General features: G+C 46.7%; 1 pseudogene; it reads right to left on the reverse strand.

Moving 5' to 3' along the window:
- Positions 1-2,464: 2,464 nt before the first annotated feature.
- On the reverse strand, positions 2,465-5,552 carry LOC103645195 (1-phosphatidylinositol-3-phosphate 5-kinase FAB1B-like; annotated as a pseudogene).
- Between the last annotated feature and the right edge of the window lie 780 nt (positions 5,553-6,332).

Genomic DNA, 6,332 nt, shown 5'->3' on the forward strand with positions numbered 1-6,332 from the left:
CAACACCACGATCCATGCTGTCGTGAGCTCGTAGTCTAACCGAAACAGCACTTTTTGAGGGTATTATTAATCCATCGATCAAAGACGCTGTCTATTATTAGGGCCTGTTTGTTTACCCCCCAGATTATATAATATGGATTAAATAATCCTAAGAGGCAAACAAACAGTCTAGCTTATTTGCCCAGATTATATAATCTAACCCCTTGGATTATGATAATCCATAAGCAAGTGAGGAGGTGCTTATTTCAGATTATTTTTTTCCCACTTCCCCACTACCCTTTCAAGTTTCCTAGAAATTACCCACCATTGCCATTATAATCTACCGAATCGTTTTTGCGCCTATCGGATCGGAGAAGCCCGCCGTCCAACAGAAACACGCCAGATAATCTGGGTAAACAAACATGACTACTCAGATTATATAATCCAAATTATATAATCCAGATTATATAATCCTTCAAAAATAATCCAGATTATATAATCTATTGGGGTAAACAAACAGGCCCTTAGTATACGTCATATCCTCGAGATTTTTTTCTTAAAAAAATCTGTATATCCATGCATATCGCGCTATCAGCATATATATGCTCGTGCAATTGCCTAATAGTAAGCTAATAATGGGAGAAGTTGAGTTGCTGGGACGCTTTACAGGTTATCAGTGAGGAATCAGGATCTCTTTTTGCATGATGCGCAGAACCAACCATATCGACCAGGAGTGGATGCTGTGCTTGTGCTTGTGTATGTGCGCTGGCCCCGGAGAACGTGTCAATTTGCCATATATGGCCCTGTTTGGCACAGCTTATTTTCAGCTTCTTCATAAATTTAAGCAGAAGTTCTGCCAAACAGCTAGCTTCTGCAGCAGCTTATCAGTTCAGCTGCTTCTCAGAATACACTAAAAGCAGCCAATAAGCAGAAGCTGCTTTTCACCAGCTTCTCAGATAAGCTGCTTTTTCAACAAGCAGCAGCTGTGCCAAACAGGGCCTATATACAGCGAGAGCGAGTGAATGAGCAAGTGCCCATATGTAAACTGTGCAACGGATTGGCTTCTGGGCTGACAAACCTTTTCTCTCCTGGGCTTGGGCCTACACAAAGAAACAAGCTCCATTTCCTAAGGGCCTATTTGAAAGTGGAGTATTTTCTCTGTTTTTAGAGAACACTATAGTATTTGACATACTATGGTATTTTTTTTCTAATAAAGTGTTTACTAGACTTTAAAAAAACTCTGTTTTCAAAACTGCACTTTTGGCTATGCTGCAGTACTTTCACAGTTTTGAAACTTAGCTCCAGACCAAAGTTTTCAATATTGTGGTAAAAAAAACTGTGAGTATATCTTAGCATTTCAAAACTATTGTATTCTAAAACTGTAATTTTCAAATACTTTATTTCCAAACAGGTTTTTTCTCCTCAAACTCTGAAACCGGACACCTTACCTCTGTTGACTTTCGTGTACAAATGCAACCAACATAAATGTATACTAGTTATATGCCCGTACGTTGTCACGGAAGTTAAAAATTGGTATAAAACATATATACAAAACGAGAAACATCACTATAATATGTAAAATCTGTGTGACAATTTATGAATCATTATGTTAGTAATAGAAGGCAGGTCTCCACAGACAATGGTGGTTCCGTATTTATTGGCGAAGATACTTACAACGGGAGTCAGCAAGGGACAGAAAGCGAAGACTATACTAAATTCACTATGCTGAAGCTGAAGCAGGAGCTCACCAAGCACGGGTTTGGTGCTCAACTACTCCAGTTGAAAAATCCCAACAAGAAGGATATTGTTGCCTTTATATGAAAAGCATGTTGTCGGCAAGTAGTTCCTCGGCAATACTTGTATTTATGCTTTATATACTTCCCTCTGTAGCGTTGAAACTTTAATTGACACGATCAGATTGAAGCGAAACAATGCATGTAACTTAGTTTAAATCTCTGGTCTGTGTATTGCAACAATGGTGCAGTTCATTTTAGCATGCATCGTCGGCAAGTTTGTAGTTAGGAGTCGTGATTGAAATGCTTGTCTTTCCAACCCCGGCACAGGTTTTCTTGTAATGCTATGACGACAATCTATTCGGATTCCACGGTTTTGTGCTGTAATTTTATGCCATTGATCTTTTCAGATTCTAGGCAGTGTTGTACTGTTGTGGCTGACAGTCCCTATCCAATTTGTTAATAACTCAGTACAGTACAGCCTCGCGAGGTGAACACAGTCCACTGCAATGTTGTTTAAATGTCTTTTCAAAGCCGACAAATTAAGTGCTTTATGTTCTGTCAGTAAATTTGACAGCTTTAACTATGATGCATCTTTTAATCCTATCACATTGTTGCATGGCAAAAAGGGAGGAGCTTGTAAATGAACGTGAAGTTAGAGGGTAAGAACATGACATTTTTTATACAATCCCAGCACAAGTAGTGAATTGTGTTCAGGTCCTGGGAGTTTGCACATGCTCCTAAATGCCTATTTATATCTGGCAATTTTGATAGGTTTGTATCTTGTCCTGAATTCTCGGTTCAAGGGGCAAAGCTAGCCCTTGCTGCATGGACAGCAAAGTTAGGCATGAAGTGGGGAGGCACAGCAGGGGCAGGAGGTGCCCTGTTTCCAGGCCCCCCTGGTCATACCCCATCATTGCTCCTGGGCTGTAGAGCTGATCAGCTCCGCCGTTTGCTTCTCTGAGGACGCTACTACCACCACCGCCACTCTGGTGATGGCCGGCAATAAACGTGTTGCTACTGCCGGTGACTGCGGCGGCGGCAGGGACAATGACGGCGGACCTTGGAGACGACGAGCTCGCCGTCGCGCTCCTCCTCGTCGGAGCCGAGGTGGTACTGGTGCATCACCCAGTTGTTCTCGGGCTTGCGCTGCTTGCTGTAGTTTGTGTAGAGCACCAGGATCTTCTTGTACCCACGGGGCCTGCCGTTGGACAGCACCGACCTGGTCTTGCCCGTCTTGTGCCACCGCGTCACGCCGCCGTCGTCGCCGCTGTGCACCTTCCGCCGCTTCCTCGTCCCCGTCGTGTACGCCCTGGACGGCCGGTGGAAGAAGTGCCAGACAAGCCCGTCCTTGCTCACACCTGAAACCAGCACAACGTCGGTAGATCATCATGCATATATATGGATGCACGCACGCAGATTCGAAACCAGCGAAAATTAAGCTACGGGTGCGTACGTACCGGGGAGCCTCTCCGGGTGCGTGTAGCAGATGTCGTTCTCGCCGTCGATGGTGGGGATGAACTCGTCGACGAGGGGGTGGAGCTTCCGCGTGTCCGACCTTGCCTCCCCCTCCAAGTGCTCCAGCAGCTCCTAGTCCGTCCCTAAGATTTTGGCAAAGCAAGTCCTGGATCATTATGTTAGTAATAGAAGGCAGGTCTCCATACCATGACTGAACCAGCAAGCTCATCATAATGCTGATAGATCCCTAAGATTTTGGCAAGGCAAGTCTGGCTCCCTGTGTCCAGAGAATGGTTGACATGCCTGAAGTAATCAGGCGCAAATTTTATGAAGGACTCAAACTCTGTCTTCTTTATTTGCTTTATGATGAGCCTGCCATCAATTGTTCTTGCAAAGAATGCCTTGCTCTTCCCGCCCTGAGCATCCCACCTCTTGCAACGGCTCAATGAGGCAACGTATGCAAGCTCCGATGGGCAGCATTTCCTTCGGAGGTTGTAGAACTGGTTAGAGTGTACACAGATGACTGAGTACCTCCCTTTGAGAGTTGTTGTCCCGTTGACATCTATTTCTGGATGGAGAGAGGACGATAGAAGAAGCGAGGTATCATAGTTGGAGAGGTCGTCAAACGAAATGCTTGCCTCAGAATCTGAAGACCACAGAGAAGCAGATGAACTTTTAGATAAAGAGTTGTAAGACTTGTCCATTGTTTTACTCCTGGTGGTATCTGCTGGTTCAGTCTCAGTGATAGCATCCATCAGTAAGTGTCGACGTTCCTCGGATACAGCAAGAGCTCGTGATATTATACTGGATATCTCATCATCTGATACACACAAGATACTACCACCTGGAACTACTGTGAATTGTGGAGATCCCCCCATCTCCTCTAGATTCTCTGTGTTTGTGCAAGGGGGATAAATGACTTGGACAGTAGTGGTTAACGACCTCAAACCTTTCCAAACATCCAACTTCCACTTCCTGCCTGAAAGCCAATCTGGACTCATTCACTGGGTTCCAAACCCATTTTTCTTCCCCCCGTCACACCCATAGTTTGTGTTGTGCTGATCATTGTAATGCTTATCTTTCCATGCATCATCAAGCAAGGCTGATGCAGTCCCTGCTTCACTGAACTGCTCTAGTTCCTTGATACATCTATTCTCAAGAGATGCTATGCTGCTCATGCGCTCATCGGCTTCAGCGGCTGCTGCAGTTTGGCCATTTGCCACTATTGTGTTTTCAGCAGGTGTACAATCTACAAGTTGGTGCAGCCGGCGGTCCCACACATAAAGTTCCAGCAGAAGATCCTGATAGAGCCAATTTACATTAAGGATATCATCCACAGAGCTTGATTCCCTATTTCGATCAACAGCCTTTGCTAGAGAATCCTGGAATGATGATAAAGGCAAGCCATGAAATAATGATTGCCAGAAATGCAGAGTAAATCAAATCAGTGCGACTGATGGAAGGTTCATCTCTAAAAGAGTTTACCATGAACTCAGCCTTCTCTTTAATCAACATCTCTTCAAGTTGGGAAAGGTCTTTAACAGGAAACTGATCCTTGAGCTTCTGTAGTGCGCTTGTGACTTCCAAGAAAAGTGTAACTCCTGTAGCAAGAACCTTAAACAGGAGCAGCAAAGGCATTAGGCTCCAGCACTATGGATGTTCACAAAAGAAGCATGAGATGGGACCAACAATTGAGAATGAACGATACATACATTTCGTATATCTTGCCCGTACCACTCGTGCATATCGGTATTGTGAAACTCAAGAGTAGGCTGTGGTTTGCAGGCATTGTAAATTTCGACTGAGGAATACTGGAACATTGCAACTTTGGAGCCCAACTGAAGTTGACACATCCCAAATAAATGAACAGAAAATGTAGTACAATACAATGGAAGCGAAACAATTTATGAAATGCAGCCGATGTTTTGAGTTTACCCAAAAAAGCGCAGACAATCCGTATTGAGTGAATGCCCGCATATTAACAGCCTTCTAGTGGTTGAGTGGCTTGAAAAACTGAGTTCAAGGAACTTCCCAAATGAAAGGTAGTGTGCTTCAGCTGACATTATCACCCTTCGTGATGATCTGCAGACCCCACTTTCATGTTCACACCTTAAGCATCTAGTCCACATCCAAATCTTTCCTTCTGATTCACCAGATAAACGATATTTAGGCAGCAAGTGCCTCATAAGAACAGTCAGATTCCCGTTGCGGTGAGTGTAGGAATACATGTGAGCCTCTGGAGGCTCTCCACATGAGGAACGACTGAGATTCTGAAAAAGACACAATCATGAGACGTGAGCATATTCTTGAAATCGAGCTGGGCAAGGTTCTGTATCAGCCAAAAAGAATGGAAGCAACAAGACGCTTCAACCCACCACTCATCTTACCCCCTCTGTAGCATGAGTGCGCGCTCCTTTCTCCTCCTCGCCGGCCTCGCCATGTTCGGCTAAGCATGGTGCTGGATCTGTGGAGCCGTCGGAGATGTCGCACGCTCGTCGCCGTCGTGCCTTGCGGACGAGGAGGGGGCGTGCAGGAGCGCAGCCTGCGACTGCGTCTCCCGCATCCGACAGCGCCAAGTGATGGGAAGCCCACGATGTCGAAGACGATGTGGCCGAGCACTGTTGCCCATGCTACCGTCCTCACGAGGAACTCCGTGGGGAGGAAGGAGACATACTCACGGTGGCACGAACAGAGATTGGGGCGTGGCGTGGTGGCGGCGGCTGGCGAAGAGATGCGCGTCAGTGTCGTCTTCGGGGTCGTGCGGGACATGGTGAGGGCCCTGCCCGGAGCAGAGATCGAGGCGTGGCGCGGTGGCGTCGACGTCTTCTTCAGGGTCGTGTGAGGCGCTCAACCTATCGCAACAGAGATGACGAAGGGATAGGCGAGAGAGGATGGAGAGGGGAGAGGACCACGGAGATTGGTTGGAGCGCAACGCGACGTGGGTGGGCGAATGATGGCGGAGGATGCAGACGCAGAGGGGAGGACCATGGAGGATGCGTCTGCCCGAAGCAGAGATCGAGGAGCGTTGATGGCGGGCCGCGTTGATGGCGGGGCTCGTAGATGGCGGGCCGTGTTGATGGCGGGGCTTGTAGATGGCGGGCCGCGTTGATGGCGGGGCTCGTAGATGGCGGATCGAGGATGGCAGATCGAGGGTGCGTTGAT

The sequence above is a fragment of the Zea mays genome, chromosome 1, assembly GCF_902167145.1.
Source record: "Zea mays cultivar B73 chromosome 1, Zm-B73-REFERENCE-NAM-5.0, whole genome shotgun sequence".
NCBI classification, from domain to species: domain Eukaryota; kingdom Viridiplantae; phylum Streptophyta; class Magnoliopsida; order Poales; family Poaceae; genus Zea; species Zea mays.